The sequence below is a fragment of the Canis lupus genome, chromosome 17, assembly GCF_011100685.1.
Source record: "Canis lupus familiaris isolate Mischka breed German Shepherd chromosome 17, alternate assembly UU_Cfam_GSD_1.0, whole genome shotgun sequence".
Taxonomy (NCBI): domain Eukaryota; kingdom Metazoa; phylum Chordata; class Mammalia; order Carnivora; family Canidae; genus Canis; species Canis lupus.
In genome coordinates, this window is record NC_049238.1 from 16,289,995 (window position 1) to 16,316,246 (window position 26,252).

The 26,252-nt window shown below is 42.1% G+C and overlaps 1 long non-coding RNA gene across 7 annotated transcripts in view; it reads left to right on the plus strand.

Moving 5' to 3' along the window:
- Positions 1–4,337: 4,337 nt before the first annotated feature.
- Positions 4,338–26,252, plus strand: part of LOC106559913 — a 372,001-nt gene continuing 350,086 nt past the window's right edge. For 6 of the 7 annotated variants that reach the window (XR_005372178.1, XR_005372180.1, XR_005372174.1 and 3 more), the window contains exons 1-2: positions 4,338–4,476; positions 10,688–10,785. This is a non-coding gene — a long non-coding RNA (uncharacterized LOC106559913). The remainder of the gene's footprint in view (positions 4,477–10,687; positions 10,786–26,252) is intronic. The other variant, XR_005372177.1, reaches the window with a different exon arrangement.

Sequence of the window (26,252 nt, forward strand, 5' to 3'; positions counted from 1 at the left end):
ATGCGTACTCCTACTACTCTTCTACAATTTCTTCAACTGCAATAATACCTACTATTATTACTACTATAACTATTGCTAACACTTGCTTGTTAGAGTGTTCCAACATAGAAAGGATGCTCAAAAATATTTTTTAATGAATTAATGCCCAGTCCTCAGCCATTGTATAGTAATATTGTGAGGAGAATGAGGCTCACAGAGAAAAACACCTTGTCCAAGGCTACCCAGAGATGAAATGAGACAGAGTCAGCCCTATCTGACCCTCGTGTGAGTGTGATTTCTATGACTTCCACTCTTCACAATTTTTTGTAGCAGGGATTTTATTTATACCATTCTATCCTCCATAAATATCATCCATAATTGAAGTCTTGTAAAAAAAAAAGGCTTTAAGGATTCTGGTCTGGGCGATGGTAAACTGGTTACATGGCCTTATTAAGAGGGTAACTTAGGTATGAGCCTCCATCCTCCCTTCCCCTCACTCAGCCTGGAGTGCCCTGATGCTGTCTCTCAGGAGACTTCACATAAGCTTGGAGTGTGAGAGCTGGAGTCTGATGCCAAAGTCCTCACCCCCATAGACTGCTCAGGAGCACATTTCTCTTTCCCACCTGCTCTGTGAGCCATGCTTGGCTGCAGTGGCCTCCCTGGGGCAGGCATTGCCTCATCTGACAGGCCATAATTTGGGTTATTACACTCTCCCATGGACAGTAATGACATTTTTTTCTTTTCTAGACATGACCGCTGTGCGGTCAACTCATGGGAGGGTGAGTTGATTACTCCTTTTCCTTGGCTCCTGGCTGCACCTGGCCCATGCTGGTGGTGGCAAAAGTGGGCTTCTAAAGGCCCCTTTTAGTCAAATTTCCTGTTTGGTGGCACTGGTCTTGGCAGAGATGCTCTGCACTGTGGAAGGGAAATTTAGAAGGGTCACACCTTGGGTCAATGTGATTTGGGAATAGTGTGGAATGGGCAAAGGCCACGAAGGGAGTGCCTTTGCTTAAAAATAGCTCTACATTTTACCCACAGACGTACATTTGCATTAATAAGTTCTAGGGGAGTGTAAGCTCAGAAAAGTACCCCTTAATGAAAACTGTTAGAGCCACCTGGTTTAGGTCAGTAGCCTTCAAGAAATACATTTTAGGGATGCCTGAGTGGCTCAGTGGTTGAGCATCTGCCTTCGGCTCAAGGTGTGATCCTGGGGTCCTGGTTGGAGTCCTGCGTTGGGTTCCTGCAAGAAATCTGCTCCTCCCTCTGTCTATGTCTCTGCCTCTCTTTCTGTGAAATAAATAAATAAATAAATAAATAAATAAATAAATAAATAAAATATTTTTAAAAAGAAATATGTTTTAATAAAGACTAGAGAGGGAGAAAAATGAGCTTCATGGAAGAGCCAGTCTGTGAGGAATTTGGAGGAGTATGGAAGCAGCCAGAAGGCAGAGCAGGTCCTGCTGGTCCTGTATGTGGGAGACGGTCACAGAAGGAGAAGCATGACAGTAAAAGATGTATTTAATTCTCACTTTACCTTAGAATGCTGTCTAAATTTTCAGCTTTCCCCAAAGCGACACTTAGAGAGATGGTGTGTTATGATGGATTAAACAACTGACCTTGGGGTCAGAAAAAAATGGGATCCAGTCATGTTCTGCCAATTACTCCCTTAGGAACGTTGGCAAGATGTCATACCACTCTAAGCAGTTTTCTTCTCTGTCAAATGAGGGAATTGCTCTGAGTTTCTTAGAGTCCTTCGCAGAGTGTTTTATGACTCTAAGAAGTAGCCATATTTCTATAAAACTGCCAGACTGGGTGCCAGCCTGCCTATGGCAGATGCTTCTTATCTTCTGGGTCTGGAAACACTGAACTGCAGGTGACTCTGGGTCCCAAATGCATTCACTTTTGGCTCCTTACCCAAGGTTATGACTGTGTTAAATTAACATTTGTCAAGTGGAGCACAGGGTGCTGGATGGTGACCCTCAGTTCAACAACAGACCACAAGAGAAATTGAAATAGAGAAGTTGATTACTCAGAGGTTCTAGAAAAAAAGAACCAGGCACACCTTGAGGGGCCGCATGAGGAGGTCAAGATAGGGTGCTGGGGGGAGGGGTTGTACCTGAGGCTCATGCCTTTGTTATAGTATGTGAGTGGAGTGCTTTGGGGTTCCTGGACTGGGGCTAGATTGATGAATTTAAACAAAAAGTGTATGGTATTGGTGAGCACCACTGAATTCCTATTTAAGTAGCACATAAGACAAACAGACCCTGGGAGGCAGGGGGACTGCTGCTCACAGGGCTGTTGGGGATGGACAGCCTATTATGAACTTAACATTTGTTATGACTCTTGGCTGTAATGCAGGGCATGCACTAGCATGAGTTGCTAATATCAGTGTAAGGTCCCTGCAGGTCACTTGGCCACACAAAGTGAATATAGAGGCAGCAGCTACATGGAATAGCTTAGCTCATCTCTCAACACCAAGTATTGGTTATGTGTGTGAGACCTGGGATTTAGCTATCTGCCAAACTCTGGTCTTTTCTTTATCTCTCCTTATAAACCCAATTTTCAAACTGCCAGGAACATATCTTTTTTACCAGTTCCTTAATTAATGAGTTTTTTTTATCTGAATTGCTTTAATGTTTAGGAATGACTGGCTATTTTTTTTGTCTTTTAAGTGGTTCCCCTACAAGTGAGAAGTGGGATTAAGAGTGGCTTGGATTCCTGGGTACAACTATTTTCCCCTCTGAGAGTGTCTAACTGGAACTTTAGACTCTGGAATATCCTCTAAAGGTTGGTTCTTCCTCTTCATAAACATCTAGTGCTTAAAATGACTACTGTCAGCAGAAGCCAGGACATATTACTCTCTTGAAATACGATCTCTGGATTCCCTGTTTTTTTTTTTTTTTTAATTTTTTATTTATTTATGATAGTCACACAGAGAGACAGAGAGAGAGAGAGAGGCAGAGACACAGGCAGAGGGAGAAGCAGGCTCCATGCACCGGGAGCCCGACGTGGGATTCGATCCCAGGTCTCCAGGATCGCGCCCTGGGCCAAAGGCAGGCGCCAAACCGCTGCGCCACCCAGGGATCCCGGATTCCCTGTTTTTTTAGCTCAAGTCACTGTATGTGAGAGAGGAAATAACATAGTGGTTATTTGTTTTATTTTACTATTTATAAATGATTTTATTTTAAAGGGAGAGAGGGAGCAAGAGCAGAAGGGGCACAGGGGAGACAGACAGGGACAGATAGTCTCTTGAGCAGACTCCATGCTGAGCATAGAGCTGCTGTGGGGCTTGATCCCAGGACCCTGAGATCATGACCTAAATTGAAACCAAAAGTCAGATGCTTAGCTGACTGCACCACCCAAGTACCCCAAGAGAGTGGTCATTTAAATTACTGTAAATTAATATATCAAAAGTCATAGAAAATTTTGATAATTTGGGGGGTACTTTTGGGTTTTATATAGGGAAGTTAATAGGGGGACTGTTGCAATGTTGTGATTGAGATAGAGTCATAATTCCTGAGATTTGTTAGCAGGGGCACAGATAATTGTCAGCTCAGTGCTGCCCAGGGAGGTGCCAGTCACAGGTCAGAGATAGAGAAGAATATTATAATTCCTGGCATCCAAATAAGTGTGTATTATTTATTGGGGCCACTTCTTGGCCTTCTGCTTCTCCACCAAGTCAAACAGCATAGAAGAATCTCTTGTTGGCAGGTACCTTGGCATACAATTTTTGAAGACTCTCTCCTGGTTTAGAAACCCCACTGGCAGTGTTACTGACATATGGTTTGTTGAATACTTGAAGGGTTGAGAAACTTAATACATATACCTAAGGACAGGCTATGCCACTCAGCATTGCTAAATAGCTTGAGATATCAGGAAGCCACAAGTTAGGAAGACCTGAGAGCTGCCTCCCTATAACTCTAACTCGAGTTTTTGGAGCCATATACAGGTCTCCATGGCTACTCTTTAGAAAATTGAAGGCAGCACCCATGACCCACTTAGCTTCAGGTTTTCTCAAAGTTTGTCATCAAGACCTTGGTTTTGAATCTTCCCCCATCCTGGGGACTCAAAGCCTAATTAGTGTACTGAGATTTCCTACAAACATATCATATTTCTGCTCTAGAGTATAATAATCAAGACCCGACTATGTACCCAGGGTCACCTTAAAGGTGGCCTTCTGCTCTTGGGAAACGTGAAATGAAATCTGGACTTTGCTGTGGATGGTTGATTTGGCCTCTCTCATGTGACAGCATGAGACCTAATACCTCAGGGAAGAGAGGCAGTTCCGGGCTTCTGGTAGTGACACACGCACACACACGCACGCGCACACACACACACACACACACACACATCTTGCGATAGGGTCACTGAAAAATACTGAACTTAATCTAGTGTCTTCTTCCATCCTCCATTTTGTAGAATACCGCCAGCAACTGTTAACTGTCCTGCCGAAGGGCATTTTAACTGACAGGAAACAGCAGTGAATTCTACCTGCAGGTATGGTTTGGAGTGGCTTTTGTTCCTGCTATCTCCCATTATGGAAGTTAGATGTGCTCCTTCCAGCATTTGTGGTTAACTATTGGAGGAAAGGACTTTACTTTTTCTGTCTCTTATTTTGTCCTCAGGTCTATTAAAATTTACAGTGTGATTTGGGACAAGTCCTTTGCCCCTGTCAAATGAGGAGATTGGATAGGGTCACTTCCTAGTTCCTTCTAGGTCTATTCTGCAGGACAGTTAGCTGGCACTTTGCATACCAGGGGCTGGCATTGTCACACTTGTCTGCAGTAGTTGGGCCATTGGTAAATAGCATGCTGTTGGGTGACTAATCCCTCTCCACTCCTGGTTTACAGTTTATTGGATGAAGATTTGGGAGCTCAAGAATCTTTATTTCAAGGTTTATGTATCCCCTCTGGGATTGTATGGAGAGTATGGAAAGGCAAACTGAGAATGAGCTGTATGAAGGAGATTTCTGGAACAGGGGTTGGGATCAATCCAAAGTGTCATCTCCGTGAACTCAGGGGGCAAGTCTAACCCCTAGGCTTCAGTTTCCTCATCATAACATAAAGATGGAGCCTAATGTCTCTGTCTCTTGAAACACTCTGATTGCAACATGTTCCCCTAAGAAAGTTTTGTATCTATTAGATCTGGTGCGGCCAGGAACTAACTTCCTAGGAGATGGGTCTTACTTTCATGTGGTCATAGAGGAGCTGTTAGAAATCACTTGTAGTGAACATCAGATTTTGCCACTCGGAACCAGCCCCCTTTACTACTGAAGAACGTATTCCTCCAAATGTTGGGAGTTCTACTGGTTGACAACACCCAGGTATTAGCTCTCTTCAGGTATTGCTCTTGGCTCAAGAAAAGAGCCACCTCTCCCAAGGTTACTGTTCCCTTCATTGGAGGCAGACTTCATATAATGTTTGCATCCAAAGTCTAGATAAACTGGCCAGGGAAATTCAGAGGGACAACAGAAATTATAACCAAATATAGGAGGAACATGCACCCATAGGAGAATAGCATACATATGGGAATAGATTCTGAAGTAGCTGAATCAAGGAGGATGGAACATAGAGTTGAATGAGGGAGGGGGCTTATCAATATAGATACACTCTTCTGTGTTAAATCTTAAAGATTTAACAACCTGGTAAGACCCCCAGGAGATGGTTTTAATATGCTGTTAGGTAGCTCTTAGAAGCATGGAGATACTGATGGCTTGAATTAAGTAAGGCAAAAATACCAGAAGTGTTATGGCATATGGTGGATCAAAAGTCTCAAAAAAAAAAAAAAAAAAGAGGAAGCTAGAATATAGTGTAAGGCTAGAAATGTACCATGTAAGGCTAAAAAACTCACCAGCTGGTTGTATTTAGTGGAAGAACCCAGAGGATGCACCATGTCTCAAAGCAATGAAATTTACTAGAAAGAAGGGCACTGGAACTCCACGATTGCACTCTCTAAAGACTGTAACTAACACTTGGAGAATTTAGATATTATGTTCACTAATAGCAATGGGATGATAAGATCCCCAAATAATCGAGGCCAGGGTGTGGTTCTTAATGCTCAGAAGGAAAAAAGGTGAAACAGTGATAATGAGGTAAGGTCAGAGAGGCAAATGATTACTGTGTCCCCAATAGGTAGGATACATAAGTCTGAGAACCAAGAGGGAAGAGGACTGGTCCATCTCAGCCTCAGTCTCAAAAAAAACAAAACAAAAAACAAAACAAAACAACAACAACAAAACAAAAAAACAAAACAAAAAAACATTTGAAGGAATTAGTGTTTCCTGTTTCCACAACTTTGGGCATTGTAGGTTTTTTAGGTCCTGAAGAGAAGCTTGCACTAGGGAACTTAGGAGTTTCATTGAACACTGACCTTTAGCTGATATCTGGGTATTTTGTGCTCCTTGAGCCAGGGGGCCAACAGGCAAGGAGACGAGCTACCATCATGTCAGGGGCATCTGAACTTGATGAATCAGGAAGAGATAAGGCTTCTAGCACCTAATAGGGACAGGGAAAATATGTTTTGCACTTGGACTCTCTCAACACCCCTTTGCCTAATTTTAATAGTAAATGTACAAATATAGCAGCCAGGGCTTGAGAAAGGTCAGACCCCTTAGACAAGGGGGTCTGGGTCATGCCATCTAGATAGGAGAGGTGCAAGCTGAGAGTAAAGGGCATCTAGGATAGGTAGTGAAGGATGGAGATTATTAGTAGCAGTTGAGGCCTAAAGATCAGCTGAAGCAACAGAGGCTCCCATTTCTCCCACTATCATTCCTTTTATAACTTTATACTGGGAATAAGGACCCCAAAGAATCCAGGAGGAGCTGATCTCAGACCTTATATAAAGGGAATCTGTGAGGCACACAATGGAGTGTTGTTGACACAGAATTGCACTATTTACATGATCCTCTTAGGAGTTAGTTTAAGTAGCTTCTAGGCCTCAACTGTTAGTCTTTTCTAGGAACTTCCATCTACTACAGAGATGCCCCTTCCCATAGACAGTATGCCTCCAAGGACTGACTGGTCATCGCAGAGACATTAAAACTAGCCTCCTCACCCCAACTGTGGGAATTCTGAAAGAACACACAGCCTTCTAGTTTCCCTGTGGAGTCAGCAAAGGCTTTTGTTGTGACTATATTGTGACCCAATTTCTCCCTTTCCGGAAATCTCCCTTTCCATCTCCCACAGATTTGAGTCCTAAAAGCACTGCCTAATATTCTTTCTGTATGCTAACCTTCATCTCAGAGTTTACTTCCCAGCTAACTTGATCTATAGGAGTACTTTTTAAAATATTGAGCTTAGTATAAGAAGTATTATCATCATAATACATCACGATTATTATGTAGTGGGTGCTCAATAAATACAGGTTGAATGCATTGAAGCCTGTCCATGATATTTTTATATGCCCATTGGTACAATCTCCTTAAAGAATTATTCATTTAAGGCATCAAGCTCTAATGTTGAACAAAATCATATAAATCCTGTCAGAAAGGAAAAAAGTGCCTTCCTTAGAAAAGAGCTGCATGAAGCAGCACTGTGTCTTTTGATGGATCTCCTTTGGCCTATGCTATGACTCATTTGCCCAATAAGCAATGATTGCATGTCTGTTCCACACCTATTTATGAACTAACCAAGGAGTAGTTATGCTAATTGTATACATTTTAGAAATTTAATCAAACCAACTCTGTCTGGCATAGCCTGTATCAGAGGTCAGCAAACTTTATATGTAAAGAGTCAGAAGGTAAATACTTATGTAAACAATGAAAGTAAAAATGTAAAATAGTAAATAATAAAAATGTGAAAATAGTAAAATAAAAATTTATTTAAAAAACATGTAAATTAAAATATTTTCGTATAAATAAATACCAGAGGCCACGTGGTCCCTGTTGCATTAATTCACTCTACTTTTAGAGTGAAAGCTGCCAGAGATAATATGTAAATGCCTGAGAGTGTGTTCGAATAAAACTCAATTTACAAAAATAGTTGTTAGGTGAGATTTGGCCTATAGGGCATATTTAACCAGTTCCTGACCTAACTAATACACATAACCTTTAAAATGAGATGCCTCCTGGTTCTCACTGGCCAGGAATTAAAGATCTCCCATGTTGTAACACTGGATCACAGATTGGCCAATTAGGCAACCCAACCATTTTTTAGTTTTCCCAATCAAAAAATATGTATTGGACGTGTTTTATGTATAGATCCGAGGTATAAAAAGACATAATCCATGCCTTTTAGGGGCCAACATGGAAGTGGGGGTTGAGTCATAGTGGTACACAGTTTTTTTAAGTTCTACAAAGGATTCATGAGGGATAGAGTACAATGCAGAACCAGAGGAATGAGTGACAGATTTTTCTTTCACATCCTTTGAAAAACATAAAGCAGCATAATGTATCCATGGGCATGGTATACCTTACAGCTAGGTGTCAAAGGGATCTCTGATAAGGACCCAGCTGGAGGGTTAAGCAGGGGTCAGAACCATGGGTTTTAGTTTGAAGATAGTGGGAACAATAGGAGTTTTTAATCAGAAGGGTAGCATGGTGAGATTTGCATTTTGCAAAGGTTCCTTTGAAAGCAAATTGCCTGGTAATAGGATGGAATGGCATGAGTAACAAAAATAAAATGATAGTGCTTATCCTCTTTGGATATTATGTACAACTTTTAAATTATGTTTATTATTTATTTTCATTTAATCTTATGCAGTATAAACACCAAATGACAGAGGTTCCATTTCCTTCCCCATTTCTGCTTCCCAAGTACCTAGGATAGTATTGGACACATGATTGGTACTTAGTATTTGTTGAATGAATAAATGAATGAAAATTTCCCTTCCTGTGAAAAAGATGGTAATACGATTTCACTTTCAGCTTCATCAAAAGGCTGGAAGCAGTAAATATGTTTAGTAAATCGATTCACAACTATTTAGGATATAAGACAGACTATGGAAAATCTAATATGACATAGATTGACACATGCAGAGATTCAAACTGAGAAGCGTTAATAGTTATACAGGGGATAGCTCCCAAGAACAATCCATAAAGGAAGAGAACCCTGGGCCGAGGAATCTAGAAGTCTATACTTTTATCTTTACCTTGTCACTTACTTATTGGATGAACCTGGCCATGCCACTTCCCACTCTATTCCCTATGGGATAAGACTAACTCTTACTTATCTCAGTGTAGTCCAAAGGGTCTGATCCATAGTAAAAGCTCAGCAAGTATGTGTTGAACAGCTCTAATAGGAGTTAGGAGTGGACCCCTTATGGCCACAAAGTTGAGATACTGGCTCAGGATGGAAGGTAAAACCTACACGGTAAACCATCTCCTTTCATTTTTAATTGTACAATATTATGACCAGGGATCTCCAGCTTCTTCCCATATAATCATTTTCTGGCTCTGATAGAGGTTCCTAAATGCAGATTCTTGTTAGCAGAGAAATTTAGATCCAGCTGAGTACTATATCTATAAGCCCAAGTCCTTCTAGAGATGCAGAAGGCAACTCAGGAGTCTTAGTGTTGAGGCAGCTGCTAAGATCTGGTTCTCTCACTACAGAAAACAGCTTTTGTTTAAGGCTCTCTTAGCTAGACCAGCACTTCCCAGACACCATGGTTGATCGCAGATCCCTAGGACAGTCAGACTGTATGGAGTTTAAGGAGCACTACAGACCATTCCCTCATAGGAATTATCCTAGTCCCGCTCTTGGAAGATTTTCCCTATTGAGTTTTTCTCTATATGCTTGGTTCTCTGTATTGAAATACTTTGTATGTGAATTTTGCAGTTAAAACAACTTAAGAAAGCCCACAGAAAGAGAGATGCTAAATGTTTCAGAAACGAAGGAACTGTGCAGGCCAGAATCAGAAGTCATTTCCAAACTGGTTGGGACAAAAAGGGAAATGAACTTTTCTGTTTCTACCATGTCTGTCCTGTGGTTGCACTTGACTTCAAAACAGCCTGCTGGGAAAAAGTCTTTAGGCACACTTCAGGTAGCCAGGAGTAAGGAAGTTATGTTTCCTTTTTCTTTAATTAGTTGTAATGGTCTAGGGCTGAAACAATGGGCAGGGGAGTGAAATTTAGGTATAGGGAAGGTAAGAGTACAGGTTGTACCATGAGGATGTGGTCTTGCATTTATTCATACTCCTCAAGCACCTTCCTAGGCCAGGTTCTGGCACCAAATAGAAAACTGGTCCATGTAAGGTATCTCTCCTGAACAAACTCATGGTGTACCAGTGAAAGGGAAGTGCAACCAGTTATAACAATGCATCAGATGTTTGCTTCAGGAAGGCCCCAACAAGGTACTGGGAGAGCGCCAGCTCTGTGTATTTGTTTCTCAGCCAGAGGCAAACTTTTAGGCCACATCTGGTAAATTGGTGGAGTTGGTACTGCAGAAATGGGGAAAGAGGTACTACAGAAATGGAAGAATGAGGGCCCTCATGAGAGAGCTCATTCTGAGAGAAGAATGATGAGGAAAGGGCATGATGGGGTTGGTCCCACTAAGAAAACCTTAGTCATGGAAAGATAATTCTCATTACAGTCTGGTATCTGTCACCGATGGGTGAGTGGAAGAGGGAAGTACAATTGGACTACATGTTCTATTTAAATATGCATGGATCATTGGGGTGCAGGTTGCACAGCTGGAGTGTTAACCTAACCAGTGGAGTTCTCATGCCAATTCATAATGGCTTATAAGAGCTGTCCATATTCATCTCTTTCTAGTGCCATTACTGTGGTAGCTCGAAACTAGCCATGGTTGGAATATTTACACCATAGAAATTGTCAAGCAGATAAGAGCCGTTTTGTCCCCTGGAGAGCTGGTTAGTAAACATTTATCAGCATATCATTAACAAAATGTGGGGATCCCTGGGTGGCACAGCGGTTTAGCGCCTGCCTTTGGCCCAGGGCACGATCCTGGAGACCCGGGATCAAGTCCCACGTCGGGCTCCCAGTGCATGGAGCCTGCTTCTCCCTCTGCCTGTGTCTCTGCCTCTTTCTCTCTCTCTCTCTCTCTCTCTCTGTGTGACTATCATAAATAAATAAATAATAAAAAAAATAAAATTTAAAACAAAATGTTTGCAGTCAACAAGGTCAAAGAGAAAATTTTATCTCCAAAGCAGTCCCTGACCACAGTACTACTGGGCATGTTGAAGTTCTAATACAAGATTTTTCAAAATGTGCACTGCAAAACACTAGCCTTGCATACTTTTTGGAATTTATACTGCATACTAGCATATCAAAGGCTCTGAGGAATTTACATAAAGAAACATGCTTAATTTTGTTTGATTTAGAGCAGGGCTTTCCAGACTTTAATGTGTATATGATTCATCTGGGAGTTTTGTTAAAATTATGGTCTTGGGTAGAGCCGAGTTTCTACATTTTTCAGAAGATACCAAGCAATGCTGATCCTGCTGGTCTAAGGACCACATTTGGAGAAACAATAGTTTAGAATCCCTCAACTGGCTGCCCAGGTGGCTCAGCACTTTAGCCCTGCCTTCAGCCCAGGGTCTGATCCTGGAGACGAGGGATTGAGTCCCATGTTGGGCTCCCTGCATAGAGCCTGCTTCTCCCTCTGCCTGTCTCTGCCTCTCTCTCTCTCTCTGTGTCTCTCATTAATAAATAAAATCTTTAAAAAAAATAGAATCCCTCGACTTACTTAACCATGGAATCCAGGATTAAAAAAAATCTATAGAACATATGTGGTATTCTATAAAACTCCATTCTGGGAGAACACTTTGGGAATATTGCTCAAATACATTAGTGTTGGTATATTGGGGTACTGAGGTAGTGAACAAGTCCTGTGGAGATTACAGTGTCTCTAGAGTATCTCCAGGCTGTGGAGTTCACAAGATCATGAGATGACTCTAGAGAGACCACAGTTTTCAGGGGAAAAGCAGTAGAGCATGATGGAAAAGACTGCCAGAACAGAGGTGGAGACTGGGTTTCCACTGGAGGCAGATTTATCCAAGAGCACATATGAGGCATTGTGAGACATAGGGAACAGCCAGAAGGTCATTGTGGGAATTCTTGGCAGGGGCTGTGTTTCTACATCATGTAGATGGTAGTGTGAGGAAACAAAATATTAGACATTACTGTGAATATCACTAGTGTGTACCCACAGGCTCATAAAGAGTGGCCAAAATGAACAATATTTCTCAGAGGGTATTTGGGACAGTTTCTCAGAAGAGGTGATAAGTTCTGTCTTAAAAGATGAATAGAAATCCATTGAATGGAGTTGGGGTGTATATTTGGGTGGGTGAATGCTAGGGAATGGGGGCATATGCAATATGGGGAGTACATTTCATTTTAAAAGATCAGAGAAGGCAAGGGCTTACAGGTGCCTGCCCAGCTCCGGTAGTGCTAGGGCTAGTGCATAAACTTCTTTCTTTGCCCAGCACCTAACTTATATGGAAGACAAGGCACATATCGAGTGAAGGGTGTGCTTCCCATTCTACTGAAGGCCAGATATCTGGCCTGGAAGGACAGATGAGGGGATGGGGAATTAGGAAAGGTAGTAGAGGGAAAAATAAATTTCTGAGGAAATGAACTTTTCAAAAGAAAATCACCTGAAGACTTAGGGGATTGAGTTATATTTAATGATTTGACATCTTCATTTGGCCTTATTAGTATAGATAAAATTATATTTAAGAGAGAGACTCACTATTATATTTACAACTAGAAACAGCAGAAAGGCTTCCAATGGTTTTACCTGGAGTATATTGTACTTTTGGCTTAACAAATCAGAGATTCCAGCTGATAGAAGCTCATCAGCCCAGGTCAGGGGCTGGGAGCCACGAGTGGAGTAGAAAGGAGGAGAGGAGTACTTGAGAGATGGCAGGCTCTCACTGTAGCACTATACACTATTTTCTACTTTTAGGACAGTCCACTCCATGAAAGTACTTCTCTTTCCTGGAGGCTCAGATTCCATCCCACATGACCTCTTTGTTTATTATGTATGTATGTATGTGCTTATCTCTCCTGCCAACTGTTGAGTTCACCAACGAGAGGAGTCTTGTTTTATGAAATAAATAATAAAACTGATATTTATGAGTATCTGTTATGAGATGTGTGATTTCAAAAATGTTATTTCCTTCATCTTTCACATCAAACCTCACAAGGTAAGTGTGACTATCCCAGACTCTCTGGAAATGAAACCAAGTTGCAGAAAGGATAGGAGACTTGTGAAGGTCCCATGGGGTGGAGCTTTCTAAGTGCCAGTCTAGTGGTTATCTACTGCAGTGCAGCTGTTCCTTCTTCAGTTCTATACTCTCTCAATACTCAACCCATACACACAGTTGACTTTGTAAGAGATGCCTTAATATGTCTATCTTTCATCAAAGAAATTTCTTGTTTCAGATGACATACATCATCAATGAGGTATCAAGGAAAGAGATATTTCAAACAATGAGTTCTGCAGTTTGGTTTTTGCTGATTATATGTAGCTTTTATAGTTATAACCCATTCTTTCAACAACTGTTTCACTGGGGCTGGCAGTGATGAGCAAGGTGAACATGGGCCCTTCCACAGACTAATAGCCTTGAGGATCACATAATATGCCTTGAGCATTGTGTTTAATATCTGTTTTCATTTCAAAGTCTTATCCCTAATTTATTGTTTTCCTCTCTGCCCATGTAAAATAAAATCTACACTCATATCTTCTAAATCTAAATAAACATAAGGTACAAATGACATTTGAATTAGCCCTTTTACATATGGTCAGTTTTGTTTGACTTCTTTACCTTGAAGAGTTTAAGGTTGAAGTTTTTTGAGCAAAGGAATCACGTGTTTAGTGTGAACTCAAAAAAACACGAACTGTTAATAATTAGCAACAGTGAGGGGAGGGCATGAGAGCCGAAGATCACAAGAGATTAAAGAGATGAGTACTCTAGAGGGAGCATTGGGGTAACACAGGTGGCTGATAGCTATGAGTTGCTGTTCCTCCTGTGTGCAGAGGAGGATTGACTACCCTAACCCAAGAATCTGGAAATCTTTACAGAAAAGTTAATATTTATGTTAACACTTGACAATCAAGTAGGAATGGAGAGGCAGAAAGAGGAACACATGTAAAACCCAGAGATAACAGAAATCATGTTGAGGAAGCAAGTGGTTCAGAATAGCTGGACCACAGAGGTTTATGGGAAGAAGCAGAGGGAGAATGCCAGGCTGTGCTATTGGATACAGTATAAAGAGCAAAGGAGAATCAGTGATGCATTGGACAGGGAAATGGCGGGGTCAGATTTTTATTCTAGAAATATCACTCTGGCCATAAGGTAGAAATTGGCTTATAGTTAGAGCAAAAAAAGGGGCATAAGAAGATATGATATCTTCTTATCTTCATAAATAAGAAGTCGTTACAGTTGTCCAGGAGAAAAATGGTGACACCAAGTAGTAGCAGTGATGGTGGTGGGGAGTGGGCAGGTTTGAGAGACATTTAGAGGGTGATAGTAGTAGGACTTGGTGATTAATTAGTTGTAGGGATTGAGACATGGTCAAGGATTACTCAAAGTTGCATGACTTGAATCACAAAGAAACCAAAGTGGTGTCATTCTCTGAGGTGGAGAACCAGGGGAAGGAAGAAGATTTTTGTTCTATCTTGTTTTTGTTTGAGAGTGGAGAATAAAGAGGAAAAGTTATTTTTTACATGATCTAAGGTTTCTGGGGGAGGAGGGCAAGGTGTAGGAGGTAGCTGGACATATAAATCTAAAACTCAGAATGAGAAGAGAAAGCTCCAAAAATAGGTCCATGAACAGACCATTAACATTTACAGGACAAACCTAGGTCAATAAGCCTGGGAAGGAAGCCAAGAGAGAGAGGTCAGAAGGGAGAAGGGATTCCAGAGAATACGGAAGCCTGGAAGCTGAGGGGAGAGGGCATTCAGGAAGGACAGATTTCTCAGCAATGTTGTCTTTCACTCCCATGCACTGCTCCAGGGTCTTTTGGTTTTGTTGTTGCTGCTCAATTATGTGACTGAGGGAAGTTATAAAGGATCAGGGACTGAGAATCATCTGGACATCCCTGGGGCAATTATGCATCTTGGTGGTGTAAGTGTTTTGAGATACTTGTGACCTATATTTTACCAAATACTTAAGATGCCTCGGCAAAAAAAAAAGGGGGGGGGGGAGGGGTGCGGGGATAAAGAGGCAAACTGTATCATATTTTGTGTTTATTTACTTGTTTATTAAAGAATGTTTCTCGAGTGCCTATTATATGCCAGGATCCTAGCGAAGCTCTATGCTGCAGCGGTAAGTGAAGTCAAGTCCCAGTCATTATAAAGCGGTTTCCACAGGTCAATAGAAATTAGTTCAGTAATTACATAAATTAATTTTAACTGTGGAAAATACTGCAAAGGGGAAGTATCAGGTGCGATGTGAATTTAGAGGATCAGGGAAGACTTCCAGAGAGAAGAAATACTTAATAATTGAGAACTGAATGATAAGTAAGCCATTTAGTAGATGTTAACTATCAAAGAAGGAAGAATAGCACTTTACACAGAAGGACTAGTCTGACTGAGAGGCCTGAAGCAGGTGAAACCCTGGTGTGTGAGGAACTGGATGTAGCTGTGTTTGTGTGTTTGGAGCAAGGGGAGCTGGCTAAGAAGGCAATAGCTAGACTTGGCAAGACTTGGAAGGCCCCATCAGGCAGGTTGTTAAGTTGGTGGGCGATATGAACAGATCTGCGTTAGAAAAATCCACTGTGTCTGCAGCATGGAAAAGGATTGAAGGTAAGCATAGAACCCATTCATGAATATGCTTTGAATACCTAAAGTGCGCACTTTTATTTAGTGTCTACTGATTGAGGCAACTGTTGGATGAACTCTATAGAGTATGCAGGCCATGTTGGAGGAGGGGTGAATGAGGAAGACATATATATTCTGTCATTTATTTATTTATTTATTTATTTATTTATTTATTTATTTATTTATTATTTAGAAGTATATATTCTTGAAGAGTTTGTGATACTTTTGAAGAGATAAAATCAGGAACCTTCTACAGATTAAAAGCACAGGCAGATTATAAAACCAAGAACTAAGGGTGTTGAATGAGAGGGCTCTGGTGGAGAGGAGCCACTGAGTGAAAGAAAGAATTTTTTTTTTTTGAAAGATTTTATTTATTTATTCATGAGAGACACACAGAGGCAGAGGCACAGGCAGAGGGATAAGCAGGCTCCTTGCAGGGAGCCTGATGTGGGACTCGATCCCGGATTCCAGAATCATGTCCTGAGCCAAAGGCAGAAGCTCAACCACTGAGTCACCCAGGCATCCCACAAAAGAAAGGATTTTAAATGGGCCTCAAGATGGAGTTCCCAGGGGTAGAGAGTATGAATGAGGGAGCTCCCACAGGCGTTCATAGTAGGGAGAAGGGAAAATACATTTTAGCTGAGAGCAGGGCAGTGCTGGGGCCCTCTTTTCCTGACCCCTGGAGCTGGCTCCCCAGCCGCACAAAATTCTGTAGTTGTTGGGCTTGTCTGCCTATCTGTCTCTCTCTCTCTCTCTCTCTCTCTCTCTCTCATCTATCATCTATCTATCTATGAAGGGACATCCCAAAGGAAGTTTCACCTTCCTTCCTGTCATTTCCCAGCAGAGCAATCAGCTTTGCAAAGCTTCTGATTTTAGGGGGGATCATGTTCCTTTCCTCCCTGGAAAAGTACTATTTGCATGTTTTTATGAGTCTTATTATATAGCTTTATGACTTGTACATGTAATAATAGTGAGCCAGACGTTCATGTTATGTGTCTCTAGAGAAGTCATCAGTTGAACATAAAAATGTAAATCCATTTGGAAAAACACAGACCAGTTATTGAAAGTGAAGCCTGCAGAACATGTGCCCCCAGTGATAGATTAGCAAAGGTCCAATGACACACACTCTCAGCTCAGACCTGCTCTGCAGACCATCTGGAAACAGACGATGCTTAATAATGCAGAATAATAAAATCAGCTAAATTCCCATTTACAAATGAAATAAATTGGAGGACGAGTGATTAACAGATCAAAATCCAATGGGACTGTTTCCTCCAAATTTGGGGCAGGGTTGGGTGGGGGGACAAGATGGTCAAAGATTCTAGGGCCCATTTTGTGAACCCTGGGTGAAGCCAATGTTTGAAAATAAGAAAGTGCAGATTCCAGGTGGTTGATTCTCTCTGCAAAATTGACCTGTCGGAACCCTTTATGAATGACTGTACTTTCTCTGACAAACAGATATCAATATCTAAAAATGCTTCCTGCAATTTCTTTCCACAAAGCAATAAGACAGTTTCAGACCAATAACAGCTCACTAAGTGGTATTCTCTGCTCTGTCACCCCCGTGGCTATAACCAACAAAATGAAAAGGTAAGAAAGATAAAGCAAAAATCAGGGGTCACCTGCTATCAGCCAGTGGGGCTCTTTATTCAGATAGTGCAACCAAGAGCAGCTTTATTCTTTTCCCGTTTCATTAGCTTTTCCTTCTAAAATCTTATAGGTCTTTCACGAGCAATTAAGAACATTATTTGTCTGACTATTAAATAGGGAACCAAGAACCTGAAAGTTTATGTCACATATAATTGAGAGGCAATTTAGCTGGAAGGACAATGGCTGGGAAGTGAAGAGGGACAAACTCAGGAGTCCTATATCATAACTGCTCTGGTCTGGTACTGGATGAGTTTTAGAGTTTGTTGCTCATCCAGCAGTGCTGTGATCATTCTGCAGCAAAAACAGCTGGAGATTTCTATGCTAGGTCAGAAGCAATAGCAGCTTTCCTACAGTCTGGGTACTGGAAGCGGGAGAATTTTACCACATATCCCAGAAATTTGTGTACCTGTTGCCCCAGCTCATTCCCCTAGTTTGAGGAATTAAATCTACCACCATTTCTTTCTTGTATGCATCAATCAAATATCTTAAAAAAAACATATTGGTATGGTTAGCCTTATGCTGTATGGTCTGACCAATGTATTGCCGTGTGTATGCATGTGTGTGTGTGTACGTTTGTGTGTTGCAGTAGGGAGGCAGGTTGAGCAGATGAAGATCAGAAGATGTCAGGGTTGAATAGCAAAGAGAATCCTTTAGAGTATTCTGAGCTGGTGCAGGTAGGGAAGGGATCGTGGTCAGTAAGTTGCAGAGGCAGCAAGTCAAGTAAAACTCCAAGTGAGGGGAGTGCAGTGTCCCCTGGGGTCTACAGGATGGGAGAGAGCCCTGCGGCTGAGGAAAGGGTACAGTGGGGTGGTAGTGTGTAGTTTGGGTCTTGGAGATGAGGGTAAAAAGGAAGGGACTGAAAGAAACCCTGATGTGGGGGGGAGGGGAAATGCTGATTACCCAACATTCCTGAAGAGCTGAAGCCCTCAGTTTTTCAGCCATGAGAATGCTGATGCCGGACAGTTTATGGCTGGGACTCACCCCATTCTACGATTATTTTTAGCTGAAGAGAGCTGCCTTGCCTAGTCCCCTTTTTGGAGAGTAGCCCCCATCCAGTGAATGATTGATACAGAGTTTAGAATGTCTAGTGCTTTGTCCTAGTTTGGGACAGCCCTGCAGGACCATCCCAGCTGCTGAGTTTACAAGGGGACCGTCTCAGGCCTTTGTGACTGCATCATATCCTTCTGGTCAATTCCACTGTCTTCCCTCCCTCTCAGGTATTGGTCCTGAGAGCACCTTGCAGTTTGGGTAGATACACGAGAAGGCTGCGTGTTCTCTCAGCAGGATTCCCTGCCATTGATGGCTCCCAAGAGATATTTCCAAGAGACTTCCTTCTAGGCCAGGGTCTGTTCCTCTCAGAAGAGTCCCCGAATGGTGGTATCTTGGCAGCTACCTCCTGGGACTTGGTCAGGGAGAGGGGAACATTGAAGGTAGAGAGAGAAAGAAATGTGGAAAGGACGTAAGGCCTAGAAAGAAAAGATGAGAGAAAGAGAGTTATAGTTCCAGATACCAGCAGTTCTAAGTGGGCTAAAGTCAAGATGTTGGTAGGACTGCATTTCTTCTGAAGCCTCTAAAGGAGAATTCATTTTCTTGCCTTTTCAAGCTTCTAGAGCTACTTGCTTTTCTTGGCTCTTGGCCCCTTCATTTTCAAAGCCATCAAGATGGCAAGTCCTTCATTTTCAAAGCCATCATGATCTGGATGGAATCCTCACCCTGTTTTCTCTCTGATTCTGACTCTCTCTTCGATTTCCCTCTTTTACCTATAAGGACCCCTATGATTATGTTGGGCTCATCCAAATAATCCAGGATAATCTCTCTTTTAAGGTCAGCTGGTTAGCAACCTTAATTCCTCTTTGCCATATGACCGAATACAGGTTCTGGGGATTAGGTCTTGGATATCACTGGGGATAATATTGTTCAGATAAATTTTCTTTTAATCTTCACAGTGTAGGGAAAAGAAAGAACAGGGCTTGAGCCCCCGGAGCTACTGTCCCAGTTTTTGCCATTAGGCAAAGCTGTGTATACTTAGGTTTGCTTGACTTTTCATTTTCAAACAATGCCTGTAAGTTGAGAGCTCCCAAATCCTGATCTTCAAAATAGACTGTCTTCCTGAGTTTCATTTCCTTGACCCAGTTGCCTGTAGGATACCTCTTCTTGATTATCCTAAGTCACTTTTGTGTAAGGTGGCACCATGTTTATTGGGTCTGCTCTTCTTTGTCCTTCCACTGCCCTCCTCTCAGTAGCCCTTGCCACTGCCCCCCTGGCTGGAAACATAAAGGTTATCAAATTTTTTCCTTCACAGATTACCTGCAGTCACATACCAAGTTCTCATGTGTGTCTCACATGAATAAATAAAATCTTAAAAAAAAAAACTGCCCCTGAATTCTCTGTCACTTGTATTTTAGCCATCATCCCTAAGCTACTCACAGCAATAGCAGTGATTGCCAAGTAGGAGACAAAATCCAATTGCTGTGCCAGCCAGAGCCTGTGTGTCTTAGCCAGATGCAACAATTTTCAGGGATCTCCCCCTTGTTGCTCTGGGGCACAACTTTTCCCAGTGTGACCAGTACCACCATTTAAGGTCAGGTCGCGGCCTTCTAGGTTTCAGCAATACCTGACAAGAAATGGGTCTCAGGAATATGTCTCCTTCAGCCACTCTTGCCTCTTCCTTAGAGTTTACCCTCTCGAAAAATTCCTTTTCTAATGTTTTGCTCTTTAAAGAAACTGCTGGCACAACTCCCTCTGTCTCAAATGAATAAGGTATGGCCAACGGCTAAGGTCAAGTAGATGCAGGGCTTGATGAGGATAAGGATGGAGGTTGCCTTGGTGCAGGGTGCTGTGTCCTTCAAATCTCACCATCTCCTCTTTAGTCTTAGATACAGTGGTAATTTTAAGATGGAATGGCAGCTTATCCTTTCTGAAATTATTTTCTTGTTGATTTAATTAATTTGGCCTCATCTTTGCAGGGATCATAAGCAACTTTAAGTAATATTAACTCTAAAAAATGTCACAATATGGAAACTTTATAATAGTTTCAGTTTCTATTATAACAAGAAAAGGCAAAATCTCAGATGTCCATGTCTCACATGTACCTTATAGAGGATCTTTCAATTGGGACGTCTGGGTGGCTCAGCAGTTGAGTTTCTGCCTTCAGCTCAGGGTGTGATCCTGCAGTCCTAGGATCAAGTCCCACATTGGGCTCCCTGCATGGAGCCTGCTTCTTCCTCTGCCTCTCTCTCTGTGTCTTTCATGAATAAATAAATAAAATCTTTTTAAGAAAGAAGAGGGTCTTACAATTAATTATGCTTACAAAAAGTGCCTTATCATTTGCATTATTAGTAATCCATTTTCAAAACATAGTATACTTTGGCAGATTTTTGTGTTGTCTTAAAAAGGTTTTGTGAATATGCAGATTATGGCATCTGTGCAATAAGATTTATTTGACAACCCCTGACACTGGCACTTAAAAATAAGTGCCATAGAAATAGCTTACTGAGTGGAGGGGCAAGTGGCTGAGGAAGACAGGGGTCTTTCCTCTTCCCAGGCAAAGGGAGTATCTGTATCAATTATGCTTTTGTATTCTCTGGGCTTGTGGTCAAAGCAGGAGCTGTGTCTGGGTAAAGATCAATAGTGGAGCGGTGAAGGTTAGAGCAGAAGAGAGAATGACGTCTCCAAGACAAAGTACCGAGAGCCAGCATAATGCTTGTCAACCATCACCTAGCATCACTCATGCACTGCTTTTAGTTTACACGAACAAACAGTATGCAAAAGGTCATTAAAACAAAACAGCCAGCAATTCTCCCACAAGGAAGTCTTGGACTGAAACACTGGCTATAAATCTTAGGCTTTGAAGAGCAAGAGGCAGAGTTTTGCAGATCTCCATGCTTCCCCACATTTCTCTTCTCTTTCAAATGCTGGAGCAAAGACTGCTGCTTTAGAATGGGCTCAGGGTCAGGGGTTTTGGGCATGCTGCCTCAACTACTACGTTCTTCATCAAAGGACCTGAGTCAGGGTTTGCTGTTTGCTCGACAAGAGCAAAATTTCAAATATTTAACCACAAACTAGATCTCTGCAGAAATTTCTCCCATGTGAAGCCCACTCTACACCCCCTCTCTAGACGACCTCTCTTCCTAGAAATTTCAGTTGCTGAGCATCCATTAGCGAAAACAGAAGGTATTTGAATCTTTGGGGGACACTTTTGGCACCCTGTGATCTTTTCCTTCTTTTGTATTAGTTAGGCCAGCTCCTTCAAATATCCCAGTTCAGTCATTCCTTGCATCTTGGACATATTTGAAAAAAAAAAAAAAAGATTTGGATTTTTGCTAGATTACCTAATCCTTAGAGAACTATAAAAACCTTCTTTTAGGAGATTAAGTGGAGAAAAATACAAGCCCCAAACATTTTGAATATTTCTTGACATCAGAATCTGATTTTAAACTGAGTTCTTTGTATTTCATGCTCCTAAATCCAATTAGATTGGCCTCATCTCTTTGAAGGCCTCGGAGTGAAGAAAGGCATTGTGGAGACTTGCTAAGCATTTGGGAATCAAGGAGAAGCACTTTAGATTTTGTATATTCCCTGGGTTAGGAACATGCAAAGCTGTGCGTGCTGGGTTGACAGTATGAAGTGAAGCTGGGGTGGCTCTCTGTGATGCTGTTCTCTGGGGGCAAGTATTGAATTCTCTCCCTGCCTCAATCCCTGGTGCTACCTGCTGGGAGTTGTCTCCAGAGCATGGATAGGAAGGTGGCCACATTTTTCTGGCATATTAGTGATTTTTCTACAATGCAGCCAGGAGTCCTTTAGGTGAATGGCAGTAAACAAATCACCTGGTGATGAATTTTGCCCTCCTGACTGGCTGGAACCTTCTCACTTGCCGGCCGCCTACAGCCTTTGGGGAAGGCATTGAATGGGGGCCTGCACAAGAAGCATGAATAATCCCGGTCTATTTACTTACAAATGTGTAAAGGTCTCACGCAGCTGAGGATGGTTTTGAATAAATATGCTGCTCTCTCAAAATCAGCAGCCCTATAGATCTGGAGACAGAGCTTCACTGCTCCCCAGTGCTCACTTCATAAATAAATAAAAAGCACCCGTTGATTCAGCTGCCAAATGTGACATGGTGATGAATTTCCAAGGGTGTCACTCAGGATGGTGACAATTGCAATACTGATGGGCCAGGGAAGCAGGCGACAGGCAAAGCGTCTGTGTTCATGGGCTTCACTGAGGCCCTTGGTAGGGGTGGATGACCTGAAATTCTGGCGACCAACACAACCTGGCTTGCTCATATACCTCACCTAGCACACACAAAAACAAGGTGAAGAAGCTGCAGAGACCTAGTGAATAGATACAAAGGAGTGATAGGCCAAAGGTGTCTGGGTGGCCCAGTTGGTTAAGCATCTGCCTTTGACCCAGGTTGTGATCCCAAGGTCCTGGGATCAAGCCCTGTGTCAGGCTCCTACCTCAGTGGAGTGTCTGCTTCTCCCTCTGCCCTCCCCTTGCTTGTGCTCTCTCTCTGTCTCTCTCTCTCAAATAAATTAATAAAATCCTTTTTTTAGAAAAAGGGGAGTGATAGGCTAAATCCTAGGGTCCAGACTGACAAAGACATAGTGTCTGTGAGGCCATCCCTCTATTTAGAAGGTCCCAGAGAATTTTTCTAAAGGCTTGGCAGACCTTGCCTAAAATCCACTATTCATTTATAGGATAAAATCCTAATTACTGAGCATGTTGCAGTAAGTTATTCTTAATGGCACTAACCTCCCCTGTGGTTCCATCTGCCACCCCTCTTCATACCTCTGCTACAATGTCTTTCCTCTTCTTGCCTAGGCACATCATGCACCTGCTGTGTATCCATCAGGGTCTTTCAGGGAAAAAGAACCAATAGGAATCTATGTTCATAGATTCACTAGCAAGTCCTAGAGGGCAGGCTGGTGGGCTGGAGACTTAAGCAGGGGTTCTATCTTCTGGTCTTGAGGCTGAATTTCTTCTCAAGGAAACCTCAGTTTTTGCTTTTTGTGGCCTTCAATTGATTGGATGAGGCCCGGTCACAGTGTCAGGGATATTCTCCTTTATGTAAATTCAGCTGATTGTGATGTTAACCACATCTGCAAACTATCTCCACAGCTACATCTTGACTAGTGCTTGACCAAAAGACTAGGCGCCATAGGCCCTGTCAAGTTAACTGATAAAATTGAACCATTATGTGATGTCTACTTACTTTTGTACACACTGGTCCCATTGCCTAGAAGCCTCACACCCTGTCACACACTCTTCTGCCTATTGAAAGCCTATTCATTTTACAAAACTCAGTTCAGACATTACCTCCTCGGCTAAGCTTGTCCCTCTCGGAGGAGCCAGACACTTACTCTTTCCTGTTTCCCATTGATTGTCCTTTGTTTCTCTGTCAAAATGCACTTAGTGTATTTTGTAGCAGGCTTGTCTGTTAAGTTTGTCTACACCTTGGGGTGCCTGGGTGGCACAATTTTGAGTGTCTGACTCTTGATTTCAGCTCAGGTCATGACCTTGGGGTTGTGGGACAGAGCCCCAGGTCAGGGCTCTCTGCTCAGCAGGGAATCTCCTTGAAATTCTTTCTCTCCTCTCTCCATCCCACTCCCCTATGCTCACTTACTTGCCCTTGCTCACTCTAAAATAAATAAATCTTAAAAAAAAAAAGAAAAAAGTTTGTCTCCATACTAGGTTAGTAGTTCCTTGAAGGCAGGAATTTTGTCTCATTCATCTATGCATTTCTTTTTACTAGTCCAGGGCCTGGAATGAGGTAGGTGCTCAGTAAATATAGATTGAATGAATTATTTTAAGAGACTCATAAAACCTACCATCTGGGAATTTGTAAGATTAACAATATGTCCATTGATTTGGTTTTGCCTTTTATGAGGAATAATGTGCAACATAGCACATCTCTGATTAGAAGATATCATTCATTTTGGGCAAATTTGAAATCAGTTTATATCCAAGTCCAGAGCCCCTCCTCCTGGTTTGCCCTCACTTAGCAAAGGTGGAAGTCTCTTAAATCTTCTACTGTGCCTTCCATCACCATCTGAACCCTACATCCCAGCATTTTTCCTTTCCAAAGGATGACTGTCAGCACCCACTATAGCTTCTAACTTCCTAAATGGCACGTTTTGTCCCTTGAACATGATCTCTACTGAGAAGAGAGAGATTTTCTAAGTATTTTGGGCAAAGTAGTTTTTGGAAAGAGAGAGAGAGAGAAAGAGAGAGGGGAGAGAAAGAAAGAGAGAGAAAGGATTTATAAAAAGATTCATTCTGATCAATCAATTCTCTGGTTAATTGGCTAACAGCTTAATAATCCCCTTTGCTTAAGTATTCATGGACTCCCTGCCCTATCACACTTTTAAACACCAATGAACTAATCAGTGTGGGGTCATCTGTTGTCAGCTTAACATCACCACCTCTTTTGTCCAGAGTGGAAGCTATGAGCCACATTGCACAGGTTCTCCTCTTCCTGGGCTTTTAGGGAAGAATCTGCCAAGGAGTGACATTCACATGGCATTTGGAAAGCAGGAGAGAAAGAGAGGCCAATATTCTAGAGATGGTAGTGAGCAGTCTTTAATTTCCAAATTAAAGTCATCATGTTAGAAACAGTGGCTTCTAGCTACTATTTTCCTCATGATATCCGTTCATCTTATTATTTATACCAGATCTTAAGGAATCATTTGGTTTATTAGTCTCTGAATTCAGTGTCGAGGGCCCTAGACTAGGATTCACAGTTTCCAGTGAGTTGACAGTCATAGCAGGTCACCCTATCTCTAGGTCTCAGTTTCTTATTAATAAAATGAGAAGTTGAACAGTTGCTTTGCAAAGTCCCTTTAACTTTTTAAATTATTTAAAAAATTTTTAAGATTTTATTTATTTATTTGAGAGAGAGAGAGCATAAGACAGAGAGTGAGCGAGAATGAGAATGAGAGAGAGCTTGAGCAGGAGAGAGGCAGGGGGAGAAGCAGACTCCCTGCTGAGCACGGAGCCCATGGGAGCTGGATCCCAGGACCCTTCATCATGACCTAAGCTGAAGGCAGACGCTTAGCTGACTGAGCCACTCAGGTACCCCAAAGTCCCCTTCAACTTAAAAATAAAACACAAATCCTTTTAAATTGTGTAAATGTGACATCCTAGGTTGTATTGCAGGTCTATTAAATTCTACCAGAGATTATATTAGGGCAGTTCAATGCAGAGGCAAAATTTGATTCTCTAGGCTTGTGAGTTAAGTGTATCATGGTGGTAGTTTGGGACAGATTGAGAGTGAGACCTAGAAGAAAGGATTGTGGGATCCAAGGTGGAGCAGTACAGCCAGCCTCCCAGATACAGAATTTCACTGGGTGTGCATCCGAAGTTTCCTTCCAGCACCGAGCACAATGTCCTGTAAGTGACCTACCTGCTGCAAATAGAGAAAAAGCAGTGCTTATTACCCAAAGATAGCCCATCCCCCAGACTTGGAAATGAGGCAGTGGGATGCTGGGTGAAAGCAGTCTTTATCAACAACCATCCCCTATTCCTGGAAAGATGTCTACCACAAATAGTATTTGAAGCCCCTCCCAGTCCAACAATACCATGTGACTTTATTCTAAAAATCACATGGAACAGATGGAGTGGTCAGAAGTCTTCAGATTAGCCATGAGACAAAGAGCTCAGTGTGAATGTCCAAGGCTTGTTGGTGGAGAGCCTCTGATGACATGGCTTCTGCTTTGCTCAGGGCTGGCTGAAGCTTCTGAAAAGCCAGTCAGGACCTTTGCCTTGTCCTTATGGCAAATAAGGAGCTTATCTCAGGTTTTCCTACTCATCTTGCCTGAAATTCAACCAACATACACCTTACCTGCCCAAAAAACCCCATGAACCTCTGAAGAAGTACCAGAATTTAATTTACATGGCATA